Source organism: Dasypus novemcinctus, chromosome 6 (genome assembly GCF_030445035.2).
Source record: "Dasypus novemcinctus isolate mDasNov1 chromosome 6, mDasNov1.1.hap2, whole genome shotgun sequence".
NCBI lineage: Eukaryota > Metazoa > Chordata > Mammalia > Cingulata > Dasypodidae > Dasypus > Dasypus novemcinctus.
In genome coordinates, this window is record NC_080678.1 from 181,038 (window position 1) to 208,518 (window position 27,481).

The following is a 27,481-nucleotide window of genomic DNA, read 5'->3' on the forward strand; positions in this document are numbered from 1 at the left end:
TTTGTTTATTATAATTATTGAAAAAATGAAACTGGTCTAATAACATTAATGATGCTTCAAAAAGTAAAGAATCCTGTTAATCCTAAATAGGAAGTAATCTATGTTTCCACAGTGACTGAATGTTTTTTAAAACAATTCAATATTATTGATACATATTAGTAAAGTATATGATCCATCCAGGGTGTACAATCAATGGTATTTGGAATAATCACATAGTTGTGCATCCATCATGTCGATCATTATTAGAGCAGTTTCATTATTTCAATAATAATAAACACAGAACAAAGAAAAACATCATCACCTCTCAATCTCTCTATGCTTCATGAGGTTCATTTTATGTTAAAAAAAAAATCCAGTAAGCAAATTCCATCAGAATTATCTAAATCCTATCTGGGAAAGGGTAAACACATTTTTTTGGACTGCTCTCAAAACTCAGCATAGCCCTTGGAGTAGAATACATATTTCACAACAACCAATTATTTATCCATTCAAAAAATATTAATTGAGTTCCCTACACTGCACTGAGTGTTCTAAATGGAGATTCACAAAAGACATTAAGTTGTGGTCAAGATTAAGTTATATTGGGGTGAAATAGAAGTAAATAAGGAAAAAATTTCATTTAAGCAGTTGTGTTATAAAATCATATATTTAAATTACAATACATAAAATATAAGAGCAAATAATTATATGACAATACAGGAAAGCTGATCTAGATATTTGAATTAATAAATGGAATATATTTACAGTAAGCAGATAGGTGAATAGTAGATACATAGGTTAGATAGATGGTAAACAGAGATGGATATAGATGATAGATACATTTTTAGATTCTTACCCACTGAGACCAGGTGATTGATAATCTCCAGCATCACTTCTCTGAATAGCTTTCTCTGGGAAGAGTCTAGCATGTCCCATTCTTCCTGGGTGAAGTCCACAACTACATCTTTGAAGGTAACTATCTCCTAAAACATCAAAGAAATTTTGGTTCACACAGGGTATGAGTATGATGCTCATACTCTGAGTATGATGCTCAAATTAATAGCATTAACCTCTAGAATACATTTATATCTTATACTGAGTTCTCTTAACCATAAAAACTCTTTCATGTTTACTGATTCCCCATTTTGGCCAAGGTCTTTTTCCACATGTCTCACTAGTTTGTGCTTCATATTAATCCTTTGGTGCCAGGGAGTCTCATTCCTGGAATTCATGTCCAATGCAGGGGGTAAAGTAGTGCTTTTATTTGTTCATCAGGGGTTTGGCATTTTGTCTGTTTTCTATTATTAGGCATTGCTTATGTGCTTGAGAGATTCTTGTCTCTTTTTGAGAATGTAGCAGGAATCCCCAGGATGGGAGTTTAAAATTTTGTTGTTGTGTGGGTCTCTACACACTTAAGATAACATTTCATGTCGACATGAACACATTCATATTTCAAAGGAGTATGTTCTAGGTGTACCCTTCCCCATACATCCTCACACTGACAACATTCTGCATCAGTAACCCTCTCCTGCCAAAGTTGCTAAAATAATATTCTCACAATATATTATCAACTACAGTCCTACACCTCCCCAAAGTTCACCTGTTCCTTACTCCTGCCCTCTCCTCAGCTCCATGGATAGCCCAAGCCATCCCCAAAACCTTCACACACTCACATTCAAGTACCACTGACTCTGCTCACACTATTCCTTCACCATTAGCCCATCTTTTGCCAAACAAAACCCATCCATCTTATCATAGTTTCTCCCCAAATTGAGCATCACCTCACCACTCTCTACTCCATTTCTATCTCCTGGCAAACTAGTTCCCAGAATCTATCTCTGTGAGTTTGCTAAATATCCTTAATATCCGTGAGATCATGCAATATTCCTCTTTCAGTGACTGGCTTATATCACTCAACATAAAGTCTTTGGGTTCTTACATGTTGTCTCATGTGTCAATACTTCATTCCTTCTTACAGCTGAATAATATACTATATTGTATACCATATCTTGTTTATCTATTCATCCCTTGATGTAAATTTGGGTTGCTTCCAACTTTTGGAAGTAGTGAATAATGCTGCAATAAATATTTGTGTGCATATATATGTTAATGGCCCTACTTTCAATTCTTCTGGGTATATTCCTAATATTGGAATTGTTTAGTCATATGGCAATTCTATACTTGGTTTCCTGAGGAACAACCAAGCTCTCCTCCACAATGGCTGCACCATTCTACATTCCCACTAGCAGTGGAAGAGTGTTCCCATTCCTCCACTTTCTGTCATGTCAATGAACATTACCTTGCAACATATGACAACCAAAATTCCCAATGTAACAGAGTTAGACTCATTTATAATTTCCCTGCACATGATTCTTTTACCCCCTTTGTTTGAGCCAATGAACAGTATCATACCAGTTAAACATACGTCTCTGAGTCTTGAATCTACAGACTGTTCCTATGTCACTTGAGCCCTGAATCTCAGCAGAGGTGCAACCAACACCTAATCTCCAGTTCATCAGACTCACGTAGGAGAACTAACAGAATGTTGTTACTGGAAAAACCCCATCCCCCAAAACAGGGAGGATATACAACTGCAAGCAAGACAGTTCCTCAATCTGAAGCAGTGTAGAAATTGCCATTGCATAACCCTCAAGAGTGAGGAATGAACATACATAAAGGGGAAATGCAACCATGGACCAAAGTAGACATTATTATTGTAGCAATGAAAGAACTTGTAAAATTGATATAAATATAATAGTTACCAGAGATTCTGAGGGGAAGGGGAGGTAAGAATAGTTGGAAAATAGGGTCTATTAAGGCTATTGGAATTGTTCTGCATGATATTGCTATGATAGATACAGGTCTTTATACATTTTTTCAAAGCCATAAAATTGTGTGGTTCAAAGTGTAAAAAGTATGATAAAATACAGACCTGGGTTAGTAGCAATGTTTAAATATTTGTTCATTATTTGTAGCAAATGTACCACTCTATTGTAAAATGTTAATAGGGAGAATGTGGGAGAGGGAGAATTGGGGTATATGGGAATCTCTTATACTTTCCATGTAACATTTCTGTAATCTAAAACCTCTTTAAAAATAAAATTTATTATACAAAGAAAAAAATATTACAAAAAAACTACCCAGCACAAAAAGCAGAGACTGTGCATGTAAAACTCAATGAGTGTGGGTTTCCAGTGTAATTATTATTAATGCTGAACTGTCATCTGCCATTCTGATATGCTCACAGTCACATACACACTTTGAATGCATAAAACTCTACAAAAAAAACACCCAGCACAAAAAGCAGAGACTGTGCATGTAAAACTCAATGAGTGTGGGTTTCCAGTGTAATTATTATTAATGCTGAACTGTCATCTGCCATTCTGATATGTTCACAGTCACATACACACTTTGAATGCATAAAACTCTACAATTAAGGAATAGCACATGAATGTATGATATACACCTGGAAATTTCACAATAAACTTGTAATTATGACTTCTTACTGCTGATTATAAAGCTTTCACTCAAGCATTCATAACTAAAATAATCTTTTCCTCCAATTTTAAGTTAATTTATAGACATCATCAATATTATTTCAATTGTCCTGTAAGTTTGAAAGTATTTAAAAATAAAGATTTAAAACAAAAAAAAATTGAGTATGTTTAGATTATAAATGTATATATATCATTTTCCTCTCACTTATAACATTGTTTAAGAATATGTTATGCATTTTGACAAATCTCACCAGCTAATGTGTGAAGTGCTTTCTATCCAAATTAAATTCATAGGTCTATTGCTAATGGAAATGGCAGGGAGCTCTGAAGCAATATCCAGAAATATGCAGAATAGTTTTCATACAGAACTCAGATTCAATAAGGGCTGCTTGCTTCAACTCTATATATTTCAAGTATTGGTTATATTGTGAAAGTAAAGATGTCACAAGCCATGAACTTCTGAGACCATTGTACTGAAACTGGCCCTTGATTGACCAATCCTATGGTAGGGAACCTCACAATCTCAACATTTTCTGAGGCCTACAAATACAAGTTTTCTTTGTCTCTCTTGTTTCTTCATGACATCTGTCTGATAAAAATTAAGACAACCCTCTTCATTACTTCTGATATCTCCAAATCTTCAAAAATAATCACAGGTACATAAATTTTATTCTGCTTATGATATGCAATCTGAATACACAGCCACAATGGAGGAAAAAACAATTATTACACATTGCATCCATTTTGAAAATTTGTATAAATTTGATGTAGAAAAACTGAAGTTGGGAAATTTAAAGAAGAGTGGTAAGGAGAATGTTTTGAGCATTTCAAAATGGGTAAAAACATTCTATAAAAACTTTAAAGAAAATTAAAATTGGGGAAAATAAATGATTCCTCATTTCCTTTCATTTACTAAATTTCTTTTGCACTTCTGGTGAATATATTTAGCCTTACATTCTAGTATCTGTAACCTTGCATTGATTGAATGCACCAGTTGTAAATTTAGCCTTTTTTATAACTGTAAACTTATATTCTTACTTATCACTATCACCTATACTCACCGCATGCTAAACAATTTCAGGCACTAGCATAACTAATGAATACGTTACTCTCTAATGAGGCCATAGGTTGGGAGAGAAAAAGAAAACATCTCTTATCTTTCCAGAGAATACACAGCCTTTCTAGAAGATGGAAATAACTATTGTAATGGTTGGAAGGAGATTACCTATTAATCAGTCCCTAAATTACCATAATTATTCTAGAGTCCTGTAAATTATAATGTAAGACCAGATACTTGAATAGGTCATGAATGCACTTGAATAATCCATGTCAGTAGGAGAAATTTCCCCATCTGCTGTCAATGGAGGTGCAATTTCAGTTAAAGAATTCCCAACTCACCTGTGATTCCATTGTCAACACCTCCACTAGCATTAACTTCCTCTGGATTTTCACTCAAATCCAGACAAGCAAAAGGAAAGGAAAGCTGAGAATGGAGAAAGAGCCTTAAGAGTCAAGACTTGGTCATAAATTCCAGGCCCACCTGTCATGAATGCCAAAATCTTCACTTGGTAATAAACATAGTCCAGTCAACAAGAGGAACATGAAGTGTGCTCCAAGGGAAATAAGGGGAGGACTCTCCTTTCTGAGGGTCAAGAGGCCAAGATTTTGTCATCTCTGGCTAATAAAGATGATATGAACACCTTCACTGTACAGATAAGAACACAAAAATCCATGAATTTTATTAATTAGTCCATGATGTTCAGCGACTTGCTTTTTTTTTAAAAAAGATACTTAGATTACATAAACGTTACATAAAAAATATAGAGGATTCCTATATGTTCAGTACCCCAAACTCCTACATTTGACCCCATTAACTACAGTCCTTCATTAGTGTGGTACATTCATTGCAGTTGAACACATTTTAGAGCATTGCCACTAAGCATGGATTATAGTTTACATTGTAGTTTACACTCTCTCCCATACAATTCTGTTGGTTATGGCAAGATATATAATGGTCTATATGTCATTTCATTGTGATTCAGGAAAACTCCCAAGTCCTGAAAATGCCCATGTATTACACCTGTTTTCCCTCTCCCTGACACCTCCAGTGGCCACTGCCTCCACATCAATGGTATAAGTTCTTACATTTAAAATCACAATAAGTCTACAGTAAAATACCAGTAAGTCCACTCTAGTCCATATTTCATTCCCAATCCTGCAGATTCTGGGAAGATGATGCTCATTCTAATTCTAATTGAGAGGGGTTTCCCATAGAGCTGATGGATGGGACTCACTTGCTTACAGTTGTAGGCTCTCTTGATTTGTTGGTACTGTGGTTGTCCATCACCACCTCCTAGTTAGTTGTCCTGGGTGAGTCCAATGAACTGGAGCATAGGTGTTGCAATTCTGTTGAAGCTTAGGGCCCAGGTGGTAAATGGACAGTCCAAAGATTCAAGTTTCTTGTATGTACAACACTAAATGTAAGATAAAATAGAAGGGACCAAAGAGCCATGTGGAGGAAAATAACTGAGCTCAATTCTGTCACACTGGAGGGCACAAACCCCAAAGTAGAGTCTGCTGGAAAGGTGTAACTTCATGAACATTATCTACCATGACCATAGTACCCAGGTGTCTCCAGAGCCCTTAGGAGCTCTGTTATTTGGGGTAGTGTTTAATTTGGCATCATTTAGTGTTCTACATGATCTTGCAATAATGAATATAAGTGATGTTAAGTTTCATCAATATTTATAAAAGAGGAGGTAAGAAGTAAGATGGTGGCTGACTGAGCTTGCCTTTCAGTCTCTCCTGGGAAGAGGCAGCTGGGCACTGCTGGAGGTTCTCTGAGAACAGGCTTTTTTGGGATTTTTGCAGGGCAGGAAGTATCTGGACATCGATTTGGAGGGAAGGTAATGGAGAGGATTGGTCTATAAGATATAATTTGGGTTCTATTGCCCAGAGGTGAGACCTGCACACGGGCTGCCCCTCCCTGGGGGTGGGGGGAGCCACAGTATCACCGCTGCCACTGCGTTTTTTGGTGGCTCTGCGGTGCTGGGGAATTCACGAGTCCTGGGCGGGCTGTTGGGTGGATGGGACGGGACGCCTTTGCAGATAGATTTGGGGAGACAGACGGTGTTTTGTGGTAAAGCAGGGGAATTTTTGATTGCGGACACAAGTAATAGCACTTCCACCTGGAGCCCCGCCTCCACAAGCCTGGCTGCCGATCTGCAATGGAATTAGATTGTAGACAATAAAGGGACGTAATTGGGAGCTTGTTATAGGGTGCGGCGAGGGAGGGGGACACATCTGGTAGCCGATTGGGGAATATTTTGTGAAGCTTGGGAACGCTGGTTTAGTCTGAATTTCCAACTGGAGCCCCACCCACCAGCTGGACTTCTGATCTGCGCCATTAAATTGGCCGTGGTGTAGAGGCGCCCTCAGGCGGCCGTTGTGTAGAATCACAGGGTGGGAGCTGTCCAAAAGCTGAACTGACGATAAATCCTAATATAATAAACTCAGTAAGTGAAATGCAGGGTTCAGACATAATAAAGAATTTGCGGATCTGACTTCACCCATAGGGCTGGCACCCAGCTGCGGGGATCCCTGAGGGCTACGTTACACTGCAGAGCTCCTAGGCTTCCTGTTGACCAGATTTGAGGTGGCCAGGTCTGAATCCCCTAAACTCTGGTGGCCCACATCCCAGAGACTCACACCTCTTGAGTCTTCAATATCTCAGACTTTCCACCCCTGAATCCATCACGCCCTGAGGTCCATCTGAGGTCCTTGAATGCCCTAGCTTTCAATGTTTGCATTTTTTCCTTATTGTTTCATTTTGTTTTGTTTTTATTTTCATTTAATCTTATTTTTTAATTTTTTTAATGTCCTGATTGCTAATATTGCATTATCCCCTAGTCTTTTCTCCCAGTGTATCCCCCAAACTCCTTTTTTTAAAAAATTCAGTTATTTAGGGTTTTTTTCTTGGTGTAGTTCCTGTTGTAATTGTGGTTTGTGTATATCTATTTTTGTCTTTCCCCTACTTGTTCCCGACCCTTTGCCTACCCCCTTTTGATTTCTTCCTTTCTTCTCTTCCTTTTTTTCTCTTTTTCTGTTTTCTCTCTCCCTCTTGTCCCTCATTTTCTACTTATTTTATTTTAACTCAATTATATAATAGGTGCTACAGGGAACACCTCACAGTTGCGGGGTTTTCTCATCCTCCACTCCCTCATTTCTGTGTGAACCGATTTAGACTACATACACTCTCCCCTTTCCCCTACATCTTGATATCTGCCATCATCTAATATCTCTCCTATATTCCACCTCCCACCTCCCTTTCTTTGATCCACAAAGTGTCTAACTCTTAATTTCTAATACCTTTGTTTTGTCTTCTGTCTGTTATCCACTCTTGAAACTATTACCTTTCTTTTCTCTTTCCCTCTCTCACGAAAACAATAGCTTTCTAGTTCATACCATATTCCTCCCATATTCACTCATCTACCTCATAATAGGTACTCTACCTACTGCTATAACTCTACACAATTTACATGAATTTAACCTCCATCCTCCCAGATCTCATATTCTTGCTTTGTTAACATATATCACCAATACTACTTTACACTTTTCCCTTGTTTACACAATTGCCTTTCCCCAGCACTAATACTTTCCTTTAAAGTGAACTTAACCAGCAACAAGAAATTAGAATAAGAAGAACAAAGGGACAAAGAGAAGATATAACATGCAAAAACAACAGCTAATTAATCTTCAAGACTAGACAAAGAAGCTAAGGAGCTGATTAAACCCGTCAAGATAAAATGATGATGAGACAGCAACAAAAATCTACAAACCAAACCAGTATTCAGGAAAACATGGCTGAATCCAATCAACAAACTAAAAATCAGGAAGGGGAGCAGAACTTTGCACAAGCAATGAAAGATCTCAGAACATTTATCACCGACAAATTTGATGAAGTAATGAAAGAGGTTAACAACATGAAGACAACACTTGGAGGGGAAATTGCAGACATACGAAAAAACATAACAGATATGATGGGAATGAACTCCACAGTTCAAGAAATCAAAAATACACTTGCAGCAAATATCAGCAGACTAGAAGAGGCAGAGCAGAGAATTAGTGATGTGAAAGACAGTACATCAAAAATCAAACAAATAGTAGAAGGGGTCGATAAAAAGATAGAAAAAATCCAGCTAGGACTTAGGGAAGTGAATGACAATGCAAAATGCTCAAATATACGTATTATAGGCATCCCAGAAGGAGAAGAGAAGGGAAAGGGGTCAGAAGGAGTGTTGTAGGAAATAATGGCTGAAAAATTCCCAAATCTACTGAAAAAGACAGATGTACATATCCAAGAAGCACAGCGCATTCCACTGGTCATAAACCCCAACAGGCCCACCCCAAGACATATACTTGTCAAATTATCCAATTCTCAAGACAAAGAGAAAATCCTAAAAGCAGCAAGAGAAAAGAAAACCATCACATACAAGGGAAGCTCCATAAGATTAAGTGCTGATTTCTCATCTGAAACCATGGAGGCAAGAAGGCAGTGGTATGATATAGTCAAGGTACTAAAGGAAAAAAAAATACAACAAAGAATACTCTATCCAGTGAAACTAGCATTCAAACATGATGGAGAGTTCAAAATATTTGCAGATAAACAGAAATTGAAAGAGTACACCAACAAGAAACCTCCCCTTCAAGAAATTCTAAAGGGAGTTCTGCAGGAAGAAAGGAAAAAACAGGACAGGCAAAGTTGGAGGAGAATATAAGAGCAACAAAAAAAGACAAAAATAGAAGGGAAAAAAAGAAACAAAATATGACAAACACAAATCCAATCAAAATATGGCTAAAACAAATAATTCCTTTAAAGTAATAACACTGAATGTCTGCGGCGGCTTGCTCGGTTGGTAGAGGTGGGGTCTGGCTGCGTACGAGGGGTCGGTCCAGCTCTGGACAAGGGGTCGGTCCCACTTGGGATGAGGGGTCGGTCCCAACTGGGATGAGGGGACGGTCCGGCAGCAGACGAGGGATCGGTCTCACAAGGGGTTGTGCGGTTCGGCTGACGGGGTCACCCGGCGAAGCCGGCGACGAAGGGGTCGCCGGAGAAGCAGGCGATGAAGGGGTTGCCTGGAGAAGCAGGTGACGAACTGGGGACAAGGGAGGCCAGGCCCTTGTCGGGGGCTCTCAGGACTGGAGGGCGCACGGCAGAAGAACTACCGCGGAGACAAGGTAAACACGCAAGTCCACTTTACTGAGGGAGAGGCAACAGTTTTATAGGGGCTGGGGAAGGCTGATTGGTCAAAGCCATGCCCTGTTCTGATTGGTTGCCGGCGAAAGGTGAGTGGGCGGTACTGGATGGGGGAGGGGTGGTGGTTAGGGATTGGCTGTCGCTGTTGCTGGGGGAAGGGGCAGGGTTTAGGGATTGGTGGCTGCTGTTGCTGGGGTGGAGGGCAGACTGGATTTTTCTGCCCACGCCTGGCTGTTGCTGCTGTCGGGGGAAGGGAAAAGGGCAGACTGGATTTTTCCGCCCACGCCTGGCTGTTGCTGCTGTTGGGGGAGGGGAAAAGGGCAGACTGGAATTTTCCACCCTGCACCTGCGCAGGGAGAAAGAAGAAGAAGGGTGCCGCCCCACAGGCATCGGGTGGCGCCATCCGGGAGGAGGGGCGGCCGCGGAAGCATGGCTGCAGAGAAGGGGAGACCCGAGGGCACTCTGCGCCCATGCCGAGCTTCCTTCAGGGGTGGTGGTGAGTCCGATCAGCCACCCTATTATGGGGGCAGTGGCTTGGCCTGCCACGGCTGCTCCCCTGCCAGGCCAGCAAACCACACTTCAGCCCGAGGGGTGACCGCATTTCCCCCTTCTTTTCAAATAAGGGCCAGGATGGCAGCAGCAACAAGTAGCTGAGGTCCAAGAGGCAGTAAGCAATGAGGTAAGCGGGGCTGAAGAGGAAGGTGAGTATGACGGGGATATAAATGTACAATTTAGGGGGTGGTATCTTGCCGTTGCAAGCAAGGGTGGCCAATGTCCAATTTTTGTTGATCTCGGACATTGTAGGAGAGGATTACTTCTTCCTGCCAGAGGCTTACTGTCCAAATAAAGACTGATGGCTGGGGTTGGTGAGTGCAATGGGGAGTGTGAGGAAAAGAAGGGTGACGGTTCTGGACAAGAGGAGGCTTGGTGAAGTCATTATGGGAGGAAGATAAGGAGTAAAGCATAAAAGAGGATAATAAACAGAAAGGCGATGGAGAGTAGAATTCGTTGGCCGAGGTTCCAATCTTCTGGCGTGGTAGCGGCTAGACCGATGGCAGAAAATATTATCAAGAAAGCAAAGGTTATGAGGAAGAAATAAAGTATTAAAGGCTGTGGGGGAAGTGAGAAGATCATTTAGAGGATAGGGTTGAGAATGGTATGTTTAAGACAGAAGCTTTGTGGTTTGTAGGAGACTGCCTTATAAACGAAGGAGAATGAGGGCAGTAAATATAGTAACGATAGATAGGAAGATGACAGTGAGGAGGAGTCTTTGTTTAAGGTTCCAATCGTCCAGCGCAACAGTGGCTAGGCCGATAGCGAGGGGTGTTGCTAAATAGACAATGGCTGCAAAGACAAAATCATCTTCTGTTTCCTTAAGAATAACTTTTCTTTAAATACTTAGTAGCATGCAATATTAGAAACCGTTTCCTAAAAGCAAGTTGGCAGGGGAGCTTGGTTGCTGTTAATCTTTCCTGTTATAAAATTAACTTTTATTATTATTATCATCAATTTAGTTTTATATATATATTTTTAAGAATGACCTTTTGGAGTTAGCCATTTAATACCTTAATGTAAACTATTGAAGATAAATTTTATCTTTACAGAACACATTCCCTTACGTAAAGTTATCACAATACCTTTTACACTTGCCGCATGCAAATTAAATTTCAAGAGTTTATGAAAAATTAGCCATCTTACTTTAGGACAAAATACGTCTTTTTGCAAAACTTATTACATTTCCGTTAGCATTTTTACAAACTTTTAACCTTTTTAATATTCATATAAGTTTTACATTCTTTATATTATCCTGTGAAGAAAAATAAGTTATTCATTTTAATCTAGGCAAGAACAACTTTTTATGAAGACGTACAGTTAATTTTGTTAATTAAGACTTACAATTTTTTTAAATTGTAGATATCTTATTAACATTTAAACTTATGTATTAATATAATAAACTTAAGTATTAATATAAGTGCTTATTTAATTTTTGGCCATTTGAATAGAGCTCTTTTAAAGATTTCTAGTAATTTATATTTACCATCTGGAGGTATCACAATATATGTTGACATTGAACGAACAGACAGACAAACACAGAACAATTACAACACATTAACAGAAATATATAATTTATTTACAGTTGACTCATAATTCTTACTTTCTTGGTATAGCTGCTTTTAAATCCTTTTTTATATAGCATATCATAGATTATACCCTTCAAGATTTCTTCTGGACTTCATGTTGCCTGTAATAAGCCAGGAGGGAATCTTTTACCTTCCTGCTCCACAGCAGAAGTGACCCTATCTATAAGGCGAGTATAGGTGTCCGGGTCCCAAAGCTGACACGTGGTAAGCCACAGATTAAAGGGGAGAAGAAGGTCCCAATATACTTGGAACTGTTTCAAAGAGATCTTACACCGGTGAGTGTCTAGGAGACCGGCGAGGGCCCGAACTTGTGGGGCTTGCTTAGCAGATAGGATGTTACCCATTGCTAATGGCCTTTTGGAGCCGATAAGAAAAGGGGCCCTTACCTTGAGAGCGCGGCGATGGGAGCCGAGGTGCGCAGTGAGACGAGGGGTCGGAGCCGATGGGACTCCGACGGTGGTCGCGGGCCAAAAGAAGGCCCCAACGAGGGGAGGGCGGAACAACGAGCAGTGGAGCAAGGCAAAGGGGAGCAAGCGCGGAGGGGAGGAGGCAGAGGTGAAGGCAGGGGTGGAGGTGCTCAGGCACGCGCTCCTGAGAGTTTTATTAGTGCCTCTTAATCATAGTGGGTCGGTATAAGCCACTGACATGGAAGGAGAAAGCCATCCAGCAATTCTCCCAGACCACCGTGGATCATATGAGGTCACCAAGGTTCAGGAGCAGCAATGCAGAGCGAAAAGATAGGGGTGAGAAGAGAGGAGAGTGTAGGGCTATGGTAGGGTTACTTCAGACGTGCAAGCGCGTGCTCCCGAGAAATCCAAGGCTCCTCTTAATCATAGCGGGTCGGTATAAGCCCCCGACATGGAAGGAGAAAGCCATCCAGCGATTCTCCCAGACCGCCGTGGATTGTATGAGGTAGCCAAGGCTCAGGTAGCAGCAATGTTGCATGAGAGAAGCCCCATGGTGAGAAAAGAGGAGGGGGGGGGCACCAGGTTATGGAGTGAGGCTGTGGTGGAGTTGCCTTGCCCCACATTGGGCGCCAACTGCGGCGGCTTGCTCGGTCAGTAGAGGTGGGGTCTGGCTGCGGACTAGGGGTCGGTCCAGCTCTGGACGAGGGATCGGTCCTGCTTGGGATGAGGGGTCGGTCCCACCTGGGACGAGGGGTCGGTCCGGCAGCAGACGAGGGACTATTCTCACAAGGGGTTGCGCGGTTCGGCTGACGGGGTTGCCCGGTGAAGCTGGTGACGAAGGGGTCGCCCGGAGAAGCAGGCGACGAAGGGGTCGCCCAGAGAAGCAGGTGACGAAGGGGTCACCTGGAGAAGCAGGCGACGAACTGGGGACAAGGGAGGCCAGGCCCTTGTCGGGGGCTCTCAGGACTGGAGGGCGCACGGCAGAAGAACTACCGCGGAGACAAGGTAAACACGCAAGTCCACTTTACTGAGGGAGAGGCAACAGTTTTATAGGGGCTGGGGAAGGCTGATTGGTCGAAGCCATGCCCTGTTCTGATTGGTTGCCGGTGAAAGGTCAGTGGGCGGTACTGGACGGGGGAGGGGTGGTGGTTAGGGATTGGCTGTCGCTGTTGCTGGGGGAAGGGGCAGGGTTTAGGGATTGGTGGCTGCTGTTGCTGGGGTGGAGGGTAGACTGGATTTTTCCACCCACGCCTGGCTGTTGCTGCTGTCGGGGGAGGGGAAAAGGGCAGACTGGATTTTTCCACGCACGCCTGGCTGTTGCTGCTGTCGGGGGAGGGGAAAAGGGCAGACTGGAATTTTCTGCCCTGCACCTGCACAGGGAGAAAGAAGAAGAAGGGTGCCACCCCACAGGCATTGGGTGGCGCCATCCGGGAGGAGGGGCGGCCGCGGAAGCATGGCTGCAGAGAAGGGGAGACCCGAGGGCACTCTGTGCCCATGCCAAGCTTCCTTCAGGGGTGGCGGTGAGTCCGACCAGCCACCCTATTATGGGGGCAGTGGCTTGGCCTGCCACGGCTGCTCCCCTGCCAGGCCAGCAAACCACACTTCAGCCTGAGGGGTGACCACAAATGTCAATGGATTAAACTCACCTATCAAAAGATTCAGACTGGGACATTGGATAAGGAAATATGACCCATCCGTATGCTGTCTACAAGAGACACATCTTAGACCCAGAGATGCATGGAGACTGAAAGTGAATGGCTGGAAAACAATCATACAAGCAAACAATAACAAAAAAAAGGCAGGAGTAGCTATATTAATATCAGACAAAATAGACTTTAAATGTGAAACAATTGTGAGAGACAAGGATACTACATTTTAGTGAAAGGGAAAATCTGTCAAGAAGATTGAACAATCATAAATATTTATGCTCCTAACAAGGGTGCCCTAAATACGTGAAGCAAAACTGGAAAAACTAAGTGAAACAATAGATACAACTACAATTATAGTGGGGGATTTTAATACACCACTATCAACTCTGGACAGAATATCTCAAAAGAGAATCACTAAAGAAACAAAACGTTTGAACAGTATATTAAAGGAGCTGGATCTAATAGACATATATAGATCATTACACCCAAACACAGCAGGATATACATTTTTTCTCAACCACACATGGATCATTCTCCAAGATAGACCATATGCTAGGACACAAAGAAAGGCTGAATGAATTCAGAAAGATCGAAATCATACAAAACAATATCTCTAACCACAGTGGAGTCAAGCTGGAAATTTGCAAGGGACAGAGGCCCAGATTTCACACCACAATTTGGATATTAAACAGCACACTCTTAGAAAAAACAGTGAGTCAAAGAGGAAATCTCAAAAGAAATCAATGACTACCTTGAAACAAATGATAATGATAACACAACATACCAAAATTTATGGGATGCAGCAAAAGCAGTACTGAGAGGGAAATTTATAGCCATAAATTCATATATCAAAAAAGAAGAAAGAGTAAAAATTGAAGAGCTAACTGCATATTTGAAGGAATTAGAAAAACAACAACAAAGTAACCCAACAGGAAGAAGAAAGAAGGAAATAACAAAGATAAGAGCAGAACTAAATGAAATAGAAAATAAGAAAGCATTTGAAAAGATAAACAAGACAAAGAGCTGGTTCTTTGAGAAGATCAACAAAATTGACAAACCTTTAGTGAGACTAACAAAGAAAAAAAGAGAGAAGATGCAAATACACAAAATAAGAAATGAGAAAGGCGATATCACCACTGAACCCACAGAAATAAAGACTATCATAAGAGGATACTTTGAAAAACTATATTCCAACAAAAATGAAAATTTAGAGGAAATGGACAAATTCCTAGAAACACATAAGCAACCCATATTGATGAAAGAAGAAATTGATGATCTCAACAAACCAATCACAAGCAGAGAGATAGAATCAGTCATTAAAAATCTCCCAACTAAGAAGAGCCCAGGGCCAGATGGCCTCACAGGTGAATTATACAAAACATTCCAGAAAGAACTACCACCAATCCTGCTGAAACTCTTCCAAAAAATCAAAACAGAAGGAACATTGCCTAACTCCTTCTATTATGCCAACATTACCCTAGTACCAAAGCCAAAAAAAGACAGCACAAGAAAGGAAAATTACAGACCAATTTCTCTAATGAACCTAGACGCAAAAATACTTAACAAAATACTTGCTAATCATATTCAACAACACATTAAACAAATTATACACCACAACCAAGTGGGATTTATTCCAGGTATGCAAGGATGGTTCAACATAAGAAAATCAATCAATGTAATACACCATATAAAGAGATTGAAGGAAAAAAAATCACATGATTATATCTATAGATGCAGAAAAAGCATTTGACAAAATACAGCACCCTTTCTTGATAAAAACACTCCAAAAGATTGGAATACAAGGAAATTTTTTTTAACATGATAAAGAGTATATATGAAAAACCTACAGCCAACATCGTTTACAATGGAGAAATCCTAAAATCCTTCCCTCTAAACTCAGGAAAAAGACAAGGATGCCCATTGTCTCCGCTCCTATTTAACATTGTCTTAGAAGTACTTGCTCGAGCACAGAGGCAAGAACCAGATATAAAAGGCATTCAAATTGGAAAGGAAGAAATCAAAATTTTTATTTGCAGATGACATGATCCTATACATAGAAAACCCTGAGAGATCTACAACAAAGCTTCTAGAACTCATAAATGAGTTTAGTAAAGTCGCAGGCTATAAGATCAATGCACAAAATTCAGTAGCATTTCTGTACACCAATAATGAGCAAGATCAGGAGGAAATCAAGAAACAAATACCATTCACAATAGTAAATAAAAAAATCAAATACGTAGGAATAAATTTAACTAAAGAGGTAAAAAACTTATACACTGAGAACTATACAAGACTGTTCAAGGAAATCAAAGAAGACCTAAATAAATGGAAGAATATTCCTTATTCATGGATAGGAAGACTGAATATTATTAAAATGTCTATCCTACCAAAACTGATCTACACATTCAATGCAATCCCAATAAAAATCAACACAGCCTTCTTTAAGGAACTAGAAAAACTAACTATGAAATTTATTTGGAAAGGAAAGAGGCCTCGAATAGCCAAAGACATATTGAAAAAGAAAAACGAAATTGGAGGAATCACACTACCGGACTTCAAAACATACTACAAAGCTACAGTAGTGACAACAGCATGGTATTGGCATAAGGAGAGACACACAGACCAATGGAATCGAATTGAAAGCTCTGATATAGAACCTCACATATATAGCCATATAATATTCGATAAAGCCACCAAACCCTCTCAACTGGGAGAGAGTGGCCTATTCAACAAATGGTGCCTGGAGAACTGGATAGCCATATGTAGAAGAATGAAAGAGGATTACCATCTCACACCTTATACAAAGATCAACTCAAGATGGATCAAAGACCTAAATATAAGAGCCAAGACCATAAAAACCTTGGATAGCAGTGTAGGGAAACATCTACAGGTCTGTCTAATAGGAAATGGATTCATGAATATAACACCAAAAGCACGAGCAGCAAAAGAACTAATAGATAAATGGTACTTCCTCAAAAATAAAGCCTTCTGCACCTCAAAGGAGTTTGTCAAGTAAAAAAAGGGAGCCCACACAGTGGGAGAAAATATTTGGGAACCATATATCTGATAAGAAACTTATAACTTGCATATGTCAAGAACTCCTATATCTTGAAAATAAAAAGATAAACAACCCATTTAAATATTGGGAAAAGATTGAAATAGACACTTCTCTAAAGAAGAAATACAAATGGCTAAAAAGCACATGAAAAAATGCTCCAAATCTCTAGCTATCAGGGAAATGCAAATCAAAACTACAATGAGATACCATCTTACTCCCATAAGATTGGCAGCTATGAGAAAAACAGAAGAATACAAATGCTGGAGAGAATGTGAAGAAAGGGGAACACTCATCCACTGCTGGTGGGAATGCAGAAGGATTCAACCATTCTGGAGGACAGTTTGGCAGTTTCTCCAAAAACTAACCGTAGATTTGCCATATGACCCAGCAATACCACTGCTGGGTATATACCCAGCAGAACTGAAAACAAGGACACAAACTGATATATGTACACCAATGTCAATAGCAGCATTGTTCACTATCACCAAAAGTTGGAATCAACCCAAATGTCCATCAACAGATGAGTGGATCAATAAAATGTAGTATATACACAATGGAATACTACTCGACTGTAAGAACAAATACACTACAAACACACGTGATAACATGGATGAATCTTGAGAATCTTATGTTGAGTGAAGCAACCCAGGCATTGAAGGACAAATACTACATGACCTCAATGATATGAAATAAGAAAGCTGCCTCAGAGAGCTAGAGACTGAACGATAGGCTTACAGGTAATCGGGGGGTGAAGGAAGGATGTGAGCCGACGTCTGCAGGGGTGGAATTTATGATCAGCTAGCGGTAAGTATGAACACAAAGAAGAGATAAAATGGGGGCAAGGGGTTGCCTTTGGGTGGGGCTATGCGGGTTTGAGGGGGGCTGGGGATGGGTGGATGGTTAATATTGCCCAAAAAGTGGGGGGAGGGAGGAGTAGCATATGAACATAGGAGAGTGTCAGGTGTTGGTTGAGAGTAAAATGCTGAGAAAATCGTATCAAAATATAATTAAGAGGGTTACTTGTTTAGGAAGCTCGGAGGGGATGGTCTGATGCAGGATGGGCTCCTGGGATATGTCTGAATGCTCATTTTGCCAGAATGGGTGGTACCATTGGGTAGAGACCCAAGTAGTGAGAGTGGGGGTGGACCCACATCCTGGGGAGGACTAATGCCATCAAATAGAGGGAACCGTATTTCTCGAAAGGGTGGCTCCCAGGGCATTGGGGCAGTTGAGCAGGTTGGGCCCTGAACACTGTTATAAGTGTCTCTGGACGTGGCTCCTCGGGAAATGGAGGTTGGCTGTCACTGTGGGCACCAGGGGATGGGAAAATGGATGTTAAATGTGTGAAAGCAAAGTAAATGTGGGGTAAGAGAGGAGTTTCACGAGAGTGCACAGGGATGGATATAAAACATGTAATATTACACTATAAACATATAGGGGACGACAGACTAATAATGTAAACCATAATGTAAAACATAGGATAACTAAAAATTTAGAAAACTGTATATCCTAAAGTATGGACCAGGATGTAAGTGCGGATGTCACCTTGTTTGAAAGCTATTGCCTCAGAGTCTGTACATCACTTTAAGTAAATATGATATGAATAAGTTATAAGAATATCACTGTGGAAGGGAAAAGGTTCTATGGTGGATGTGTGGGAGTATTGTATATTGTATATATGAATTGCTGTGGTCTAGGGCTCTTGTGAAGAGAAGTTCAATAATTAGGAAAAAAAGAAAAAGAAAAAGATAGGATGTAGAAATTTTTCCAAGTCAACACGTATTCTGTACCTGACCTTTAAACCCATCGCCTTATCCCATTTTGCTAGTGAGGGATCCTGACATTATATTGGGCTTCAATTTTCGGGAGGTTTTGGATCACAGAGTGGTTCAGCAGTGGCAATGGAGGAATACTGGTGTGGGACACTATTGACAGGTGATATAGGGCTGACAGGGCGCTATACAGGGCATATGTCCAGGGTGCATGGTAATGTTTGGATATACTCATAGTGGCAACAATTAAAAACAACAGCTGAGGGGGTACTGGGTTCCTGGCTGGGGGTGCTCTGTCATGGCCCCTAGGGGAGTAGCGGCAGTCCCCCAGGTGCAATGGTAAGGACCAGGAAGGAATGAGGGTCCAACAGTGAGAGCATGATACTAATGACTATGCTTGTGAGCCTATATGCCTGAAATAAGAACAAGTCCTAGAGCAGCATTGTGCCTGGGAATTTCCTCCTGACAGCCTTCATGTTACTCAAATGTGGCCAGTCTCAAAGCCAAACTCAGTATGTAAATGAAATGCCTTCCCCCCAGCATGGGACATGACACCCAGGGATGAGCCTCCCTGGCACTGAGGGATCACTACCAAGTACCAACTAATGATGCAACTGGAAAATGACCTTGAATTGAATGTTCAATGCAGATCAGCAGAATATCACTGTCTACATATAATAACATGACTTTAAATTGCTGTTTGACCTAATGTAAGGGGGAAATGGAAAGGAGAAATAAGTTTATATGGCTACGAGTCTCTAAAAAAGAGTCAGGAGGCTTTCAGAAGGATTGCCCTTAAGCACAACTGAGCACAGTCTAAGAGACAGATAGGGTAGATACAACCCCAGGTATTCGTTCCTTTGAGGGCTAAAGAGACCCACGGGTTCTATGGTCATGGCAGATGGGGTTTACTGCCATGGCAGATGGCCCTTCTTTGGAGCCGGTGTTTCTGCGTGATGGAGCTGGACTCAGATGGGATCTCTTTGCACAAGACTTTCATGCTACTTTACTGGAATTGTAGTTGGTGTTGGGGTTTAAGATATATTTAGGGGATTTGAATCTCTGGACTGACAATATGATAGCCAGGCCCTGAGCCCCAGCAGATTTCAGCTCCTACAATCTGATTTGTTGGACTCACCTCACTCAGCTAAGATGGAGTTGAAGCAGGACAGCCACCACACCATGGAGTCTAGAGGGCCTACAACTGAAAGCAGGAGGATTGCATCCAGTATCCATGTGGAATCTGAGCCTCCTCTTGACATGGAGGTGCAATGGACACAACCAATCCAAGGCCCACAGAGAAAAGGTGGCATTGGAGTGGGAAAGGTGGACATGGTGTCTGATGGGTATGGGGAATGGCAGGAAGAGATGAGAGGTGGAGGTGCCTTTGGAACTTAGAGTTGCCCTGGATGGTGCTTCAGGGGCAATCACCAGACATTGTAGATCTTCCCAGGGCCCACTGGATGGAATGTCGGAGAGTATGGGCCATGATGTAGACCATTGACCATGGGGTGCAGAGATGCCCAGAGATGTACTTACCAGGTGCAATGGATGAGTCATGATGATGGGAGTGAGGGTTGCTGGGGGGGGAGTGGTGGGGTGGGGTGGTAGGGTTGAATGGGACCTCGTTTTTTTAACATAGTATTTTTACAAAATCAATAAAAAAAATATTTATAAAAGTGCATGGTCCAAAATGTAAACCATCACATAAACCTCTGACCATGGTAGGTAGATATGCTTCAATATTGTACATCACTTGTAACAAATGTACTATCCATGTATAAAATATTATTAATAGGAGAAGGGGGAAAATGGGGAGGATGTTGGACATATGGGTGCCCCCTTTATTCTGTATTTGATGTTGTTTTGATCTAAAACTTCTTTGAAGACAAAATGAAAAAAGTAAGATATTGGGGGAATAAATGGAGAAAATGTCACTGTACATATAGGACAGCAGATGTTATAGGGATGAAAGCCACAATGTCAAAAAGAATTTTTATATTTTTTCATTATTTGTTATTATCCTAAAATTTATTTTATTTTTATATTTTTAAATTTTCATATCTTATTTCCAATTATCAAAACTATCAATATTACTTAATTTTCTTAACAATTGTATTTAGCTATTGTATTGGGTTCATTTTTAAAGAAAATTTAGATCATGAAGGGTTACAACTATGGCAAGATCATTTGTGTAGGATGTCAATGAAAGGGGATACATGGGAGAAGATTCACATAGGCATGCATATTAAGCATATAAATGCATAAAAATGCTCATAGGGCATTGTCATAGTCGGTGGAGAGTCACCCAATAACTGAAAGAATATTGAATTCCCATCCTTGGGAGCTCTGCCACATTCTGTTATGAAACAGCAAGAATTCCCCAAGTATAGAGACATTGGCTAGAGAAGGATGATGGTCCATTGGCAGGTCCTTGACTTTGATGACTGTAGTTATGAACCTTATGCTTGAAATTGAAACAGCATAGTATTATAGGGAGCCAAAAGTTTACTTCCTTAGGCCTCTTTGTTGCTCAAATGTGGCCTGTCTTTAAGCCAAACTCAGAATATAAATTCAATAATTTCCCCCAAGATGTGACATGACTCTCAGGTATGAGCCTCTCTGGCACCAAGGGATTACTAACAAGCACCAATTAGTAATGCAACTGGAAAAAGACCTTGACCAAAAGGGGGAAAATTTAGACAAATTATATGACTATATATATGACTAAGGGAGTTCAAAGTGAGTTGGAAGGTCATTACAGAGATTGTGCTTATGCACATCTAGCAGGATCCCATTAACTGCCAAATTAGATGAAGACTTTCGATTCCATCCTTGATTCTAAAATGTAGGAATCCCTAACCCATGTCACATTTGGAATTATGTCTCTACAACCAGAGAAAGCAGACCAAAGTTACTCAATTATATTTATCCTTAAGTTTAGCACTAGCATAGATTCTCCAACCTCCATCCGTGTCTTCTAGGCTCTCACTCCCTTCCTGCTCTGTTCTGTACCTGAACTTGTGGCTACACATGTCCTAAATCATCTTGTTCTTCCATATGTGATGCATAACAATGCAACTCCTCTAACACTGTGTTCTACATCTCATCCCAATGTATATAAAAATCAACTGAAAGAAAAAAATCACATGATCATACCTATAGATGCAGAAAAAGCATTCAACAAAATACAGCACCCTTTCCTGATTAAAAAAACAAAAAAAAAAAAAACAAAAAACAAAAAATAGGAATAGAAGGAAACTTTCTGAACATGATCAAAGGTATATATGAAAAACCAACAACTAACATCATTTACAATGGTGAAATCCAAAAATCTTTCCCTCTAAGATCAGGAACAAGACAAAGATGACAACTGTCAACTCTCCTATTTAACATTGTGTTTGAAGTACTTGCCCAAGCACTGAGGCAAGAAACAGATATCCAGATATAAAATGCATCCACATTGGAAAGGAAGAAGTCAAAATTTCACTATTGGGAAATGACGTGATCCTATATATAGGACGCACTGAGAAATCTACAAGAGAGCTTCTAGAACTTATAAATGAGTTCACTAAAGTCACAGGTTATAAGATCAATGCGCAAAAATCAGTAGCATTTCTGTACACCAATAATGAGCAATCTGAGGAGGAAATCAAGAAACAAATACCATTTACAATAGTAAATAAAAAGATAAATACCTAGGTATGAATTTAATAAATATAATAAAAAATGAAATACCCAGGAATAAATTTGAATAAAGATGAAAAAGACTTATACACAGAAAACTACACAACACTGTTAAAGGAAATCAAAGAAGACTTAAATAAATGTAAGAATATTCCCTGTTCATGGATAGGAGGACTAAATATTATTATGATGGCTATCATAACCAAACTCATCTACAGATTTAATACAATCACAATAAAAAATCAACACAGCATTCTTTAATGAACTGGGAAAATTAACTATGAAATTTATTTGGAAGGGAAAGAGGCCCCGAATAGATAAAGACATTTTGAAAAGGAAAAACAAAATCAGAGAAATCAAACTACCTGACTTTAAAATATACCACAAAGCTAGAGTGGTCAAAATGACATGCTATTGGCCCAAGGATAGACATACTGACAAATGGAAATGAATTGAGAGTTCTTATATAGATACTCACATATAAAGTCTTCTGATATTTGACAAGGCCACCAAGTCCATTCAACTGGAGAGAATGGCCACTTCAACAAATGGTGCTTGGAGAATTAGGTATCCATATGTAAATGAATGAGAGGATTACCATCTCCCACCTTATTCAAAAATCAACTCAAGATGTATCAAAAATCTAATTATAAGAGCCAAGATCATAAAGATCTACAGGACACATAATAGGAAATGGCTTCATGAACTTCACACCCAAAGCATAAGCAGTGAAAGAAAAAATAGATAAATAGGACTTCCTCAAAACTAAATCCTTTTGTATCTCAAAGGAGTTTATCAAGATAATGAAAAAATATTGGAGAAAATATTTGATAACCATATATCTGATAGTATCCTAATAACCAACATCTATAAAGAAATCCTATATGTCTAAAATAAAAAGACAAACAACACATTTAAAAAGTGGGTAAGCAACTTGAACAGATGCTTCTCCAAAGAAGAAATACAAATGGTTAAAATGTACATAAAAAGTTGTTGAACATCACTAGCTATTAGGGAAATGCAAATCAAAACTATAATAAGATATTATCTTACATCCACTAGACTGGCAGCTATCAAAAAAACAGAGGATTACAAGTGCTGGAGAGGATGTGGAGGAAAGGGAACCCTCATCAATTGCTGGTGAGAATGTAGAGGGTCTAGACATTGTGGAGGACAGTTTGGCAGTTTTTCAGAAAACTAGCTATAGATTTGCCATATGACCTAGAAATCTGACTGTCTGGTATATACCCAGAAGAACTGTAAACAAGGATAAAAACCAGTGTATGAACACCAATGTAGATAGTGGCATTATTCAGTATTGACAAAAGTTGAATCAACCCGACTGCCAGTCAACAGATGAATGAATAAAAAAAAAATGTGGTATATACATAGAATGGAATACTCAGTTGTAAGAAGTAATACAATACTAGCACACAGGATAACATGGCTGAATCTTGGAGACCTTAGGTTGAGTGAAGCAAGCCAGGAATTGAAGGAAAAATACTACATGGCCTTTCGGATATGAATTAAGTAAATCAAGCTGTCTCAGAGGGCTAGAGAATGGAAGATAGGCTTACAGGAAATGGTGGGGGGGAGAGGAAGGTTGTGAGCCAGTGCCCACATGGGCAAAATCTATGCTAAAGTGGAGGTAAGTAGTTGTGCAGTGAAGGGATAAGACTGGGGTATAGGGATAAATTGGGTTGGGTTTTGAAGTCTTTAGGGGGGCTAGGGTTGGGGGCATGGGTCATATGATCCATAGAAAAGGGGAGAGGGTTGGGGGGAGCAGGCAAACATGGGAGATTGTCAGGTACATGGCTGAAAATATAATGTTGAGAAAACTCTTTCAAAGATATAATAAGGAAGGGTTACTGGTTTTAGGTGTTTGATGTGGGACATCTGGCACAGGGTGCACCTGGGGCAGGCTTCTAGGGAGTGTGCAAGTGCTCATCTTGTCATAGTGTGTTAAATCAGTGAGAGGAGACACATACAATGAGTGGGAATGTGTTGTAACCCCACCCAGGGGAAGCTTGATCTTCTCAAACCGAGGGTTAGGTGTCTCTTGAGAGCATGGATGGCTCTCAATTGGGGAGGACAGACTAGTATGCCATGCCCTCAGCATTGTTTCAAGTATCTATGAATCTAGTCCTTCAAGCAGGGAAGCTTAGTTGTCACTGTGGGCCCTGAAGGGTGGGAGAGAGAGAAATAGAATAGATGGAAGAGGGGGTAACTGCAGGGCAATGAATGTGTTCTGCATGATCATTCAATGATGGATACAGGCCATGTTAAATGCCACCTAATCCATGTGGTGCAGCAGTGCCCCAAAATGTATTCACCAAATACAATTCATGTGCCACAATGATGAAAGAGGTTGTTGTGTGAGGAGTGGAGGGGTGGGGTATGTGGAATCTCTTACATATATATATATATTTAAAGATTTATTTTTATTTATTTCTCTTCCCTTCCCCCACCCCACCCCAGTTGTCTGTTCTCTATGTCCATTTGCTGTACATTCTTCTGTGTCCACATCTATTCTTTTCAGCAGCACCGGGAATCTGTGTCTCTTTTTGTTGCATCATCCTGCTGCATCAGCTCTCCGTGTGTGCAGCACCGCTCCTGGGCAGGCTGTACTTTCTTTTGCACTGGGTCGCTCTCCTTACAGGGTGCACTCTTTGTGCATGGGGCTCCTCTATGAGGAGGACACCCCTGTGTGGCATGGCACTCCTTGCATACATCAGCACTGTGCATGGGCCAGCTCCACACTGGTCAAGGAGGACCTGGGTTTGAACAGTGGACCTCCTATGTGGTAGGCAGACACTCTAACCATTGAGCCAAGTCTGCTTCCCCTCTTATATTTGTGCATGGGGCTCCTCTACATGGGGGACACCCTTGTGTGACATGGCACTCCTTGTGTGCCTCCACACTGTGCATGGGCCAGCTCCACACGGGTCAAGGAGGCCCTGGGTTTGAACAGGGGACTTCCCATGTGGTAGGTGGATGCTCTAACCATTGAGGCAAGTCCACATCTCCTTATATTTTTAATGCAACATTTTTTGTGACCTATGTATCTTCAAAAAAACAGTAAAAAATAAATGCTTATAAAAAGTGTATAGTGTAAAATGTAAACTATAGAGTAAACCATAATGTACCCCATCGATTGACTTAAAGTTTATTCCAATGTTTAAGACTGAGGTGCCTATAAATTTGTAGTTCTCTTGTTCAAAAGAGAGAAGAACTGTATTCATTATATATAAAACTATGGAAAACATCGATGCTACACACCTTCCCTTGATGATGCATTGCCAAAGCAATTAGGAATATCATATGTGCAAAAAAATTAAAACCTGTGAATTTTTCCTACATTTATAAAATGTCCACTATAAGAAATATACTTAGACCTTCCTAATCACCAGGGTTTGAGCACAGCAAGATGAATGGGTAGTCTTATTTATTGTTCCTACATATCCTTGAGTGGTGCCCAATTTATTTTATTAATAGCACTAATAATATTTCTATAAACTTAAGACCAAACAAGAAAGAAAACTTTATATATTTTAAATGTTTACATGTTTACATAAGTACATTTCAAAATTTGCATTTTAATCATATTCAATTATACAATTCATTGGTGATGTTTATATGCAAAACAGATGGTTACAGTTAGCATCATTTACCTAAAGTCATTTATCACCTCAGGCAGAAACTCTGCACATGGTAAGCAATAACTGAAGTGGGTTATGGATGGGAAGCTCTTTGTCTGTTCAGAGATAACTTAAGTAGTCTGTGTCCTGACTTGTGGGTGTGGGACAGTAAGAGGCTACAGTCCTGCCCTTGGAGACCATGGCAATAACTCCAGTCCTGGGAGGCTATTTAGCAATGCAAACTACCAGTCAGTTCACGGAAGCTCTGATGGTGGTGATGCCGAAACTTAAGGGTCTTGGACTTGGCCTCAAATGGGAAATATAATATAGCCTGTGCATAAATTCAAAACCACCTAATTCTGTATCCAAGTGTGCCTAGTCTCTAGAAATCAAGTTAAGTGATATAGGGTTTGAATGTTCAGAAAGGGTGTAAGACTAAATGTGTATTCAAGGTTGCATCCAGACAGAATGTGGGCAAGATGCTAATTCAAGTTCACTTGAAATGTGGGTGATATGTGAATTCAAAACCTATCTGGGACTCAGGCAAAAACTTAACTAACAAAGAAAGTAGTTTTCTTTGTTAAAAGCACCATTTGACTCCCCACCCTGTATAAAAGGCACTTGAAAATCTTATTCAAGTCTTGGGTTTGAAACAGAAAGCTCCTGAGTATGGCCAGCCATCAATAAACCATTTTTTCTTCTCAAAATCATTCTTGAGCCCTGGTCTTTCTATATGCAAATAATTGAACCTCTCTCATTTTCTACAACATTTTTGGGGGCTCTCCCAGGAATGCAAATGAAGGCCAGAGAAGGTAGCATTTTGCTGCCCTTTCCAAATCCCCATGGAAACTGGGAAGACTTGGGTGAACCCCAAATCTGGGCACCCCTGGATTAAGTTTAATCCAGAAAAGATGTGGGCTCCACCAGAATTGTCCTGATGAAAATTGAGGGCAATGGAAGATTTGAAGAGAAAGATTCTGGGAACAAAAAAGAATTGCTAACATGGAAGAAGGTAAGACTCCCCAAGTGAGAACAGTCTGGAGAATCCTAGCTTTAATTGCTAGGGAGGGAGGCTGATCACCTCCTGAAAGAACCCTAGTAGCCCCAGAAAATTGGGGGGAAGCCATTTTCTCCTGGTAAAAGGAGAAAAACTGGGAAAAAGTCTGGTGTTTTGGGTTTGTCTAACTGCATGTTAGAATCTGGTACTGGTCTTATATCCACCAAAGGAGTGGAGGCTTGATTTTAATAGGAAGAGCTGTTTATAGGTTCAAGTCCTAATATCCTGGAGAAAAACAGGGAAAAGCCTGGTGTTTTGAGTTTGTCTAACTGCATGTTGGAATCTGGTACTGGTCTTATATCCACTGAAGGAGTGAAGGTTTCATTATAATAGGATTATT

General features: G+C 40.4%; 1 long non-coding RNA gene across 1 annotated transcript in view; it reads right to left on the reverse strand.

Annotated features, from left to right (window-relative positions):
- LOC139439207 (uncharacterized) overlaps positions 1 to 27,481 on the reverse strand; it is a 116,786-nt gene that overhangs the window by 40,689 nt on the left and 48,616 nt on the right. The window contains exon 2 of the long non-coding RNA XR_011648971.1: positions 836 to 962. This is a non-coding gene — a long non-coding RNA (uncharacterized lncRNA). The remainder of the gene's footprint in view (positions 1 to 835; positions 963 to 27,481) is intronic.